The following is a 1,213-nucleotide window of genomic DNA, read 5'->3' as shown; positions in this document are numbered from 1 at the left end:
CCCTAACTGAGGAAAATGGCCCTCATCAGACCCATAGGGCATCTGGGCCAGGCCCTAAAGAGCCTCGTTTCTGGATGTGGTCGCTCAGGCCCAGGGAGTTAAGCACCTTGTCTCCTAACAGCACAGGTGGCCAGTGGCTCCCCTCCATTAGCGCACTCGGTAGTTCCATGCTGCCTCGCCCAGTAGGAGAGCCATAAAAGGCACTGAATCAAAAAAATAAATAAATAAATAATTTTTAAAAGGCACTGAATCAAAGGGTGCTCAGTTGTACCATCCCAGGGGTCCTCAGACTTTTTAAACAGGAGGCCAGTTCACTGTCCCTCAGACCCGTTGGAGGGCCGGACTATAGTTTTTTTAAAAAAAAACTATGAACAAATTCCTATGAACACTGCACATATCTTATTTTGAAGTAAAAAACAAAATGGGGCAAAAACACCCTGCAGGCCAGATAAATGTCCTCTCGGGCCGCAAGTGGCCCGAGGGCTGTAGTTTGAGGACCCTTGATTTAGACTAAGCACAGCTTGGTTCAAAGAGGGCAGAAATAATCGGAGAACATGAGGGGCTGGGAGGGCTTTGAAGGGAAAAGGGATTTGAACCAGCCCTCGGGAGGCAGGAGGAGATAAGATGATAGGTGAGGTCAGGGCCAAAGAGGTTCAAAGGTAGTCCAGGGAAGGCCCCAAGGCAAGAAGGAGCCTGGTGTCAGAAAGCAGGGAAGGAGGATTATAAAGAAGTTGGGAAAAGCCAGCCAGACTACATCTTGCCTGGTGTCCTGGTAACAACAACAAAAAACAACCCACTGTGAAGGGGTCCTTTCCAACTCCTGGTGACTATCCATACAGGGCTTCTGAGGCTGTCCTCTTCCCAGGAGCAGCCTGCCTCTGCCTCTCGGGCCCCTCAGAGAAGCTGGGGTTTTGAACCTTGTGGTTAACAGCGGGTGCTTCCCTGACAGCACCCACAGGGCTCCATCTGGTGTCCTGGCAGCCAGGGCTCACTGGCAGTTTTTCAGCAGGAAGTCATTGCTGCACACTCAGCCTTGTGATGTGCGGGCACCCCCAATACAGGGAGGAGAGTGCCAAGCACCCTGGACGCCTTTCGGTGGGGAACAGCCCCAGGGTGGATCCAAGTGGGTGGCAAGGATTTGACAAGAATGAAGCGGGAAAGAGCAGGTACCAGGGTTCCCACCCCGGGCCTGCTCTGAGTAGCCGAACTAGTG

General features: G+C 52.3%; 2 protein-coding genes across 3 annotated transcripts in view; one reads left to right on the top strand and one right to left on the bottom strand.

Annotated features, from left to right (window-relative positions):
• TTC31 (tetratricopeptide repeat domain 31) overlaps positions 1 to 1,213 on the top strand; it is a 9,556-nt gene that overhangs the window by 1,332 nt on the left and 7,011 nt on the right. The gene's annotated exons all lie outside the window — the stretch shown is intronic.
• CCDC142 (coiled-coil domain containing 142) overlaps positions 1 to 1,213 on the bottom strand; it is an 8,934-nt gene that overhangs the window by 7,091 nt on the left and 630 nt on the right. The window lies entirely within an intron of this gene.

The sequence above is a fragment of the Echinops telfairi genome, unplaced genomic scaffold (genome assembly GCF_000313985.2).
Source record: "Echinops telfairi isolate 266 unplaced genomic scaffold, ASM31398v2 ScPeMD7_9;HRSCAF=40, whole genome shotgun sequence".
NCBI classification, from domain to species: domain Eukaryota; kingdom Metazoa; phylum Chordata; class Mammalia; order Afrosoricida; family Tenrecidae; genus Echinops; species Echinops telfairi.
Note: the sequence above shows the minus strand (reverse complement) of the source record. Positions and strands in the feature narration are given on the sequence as shown.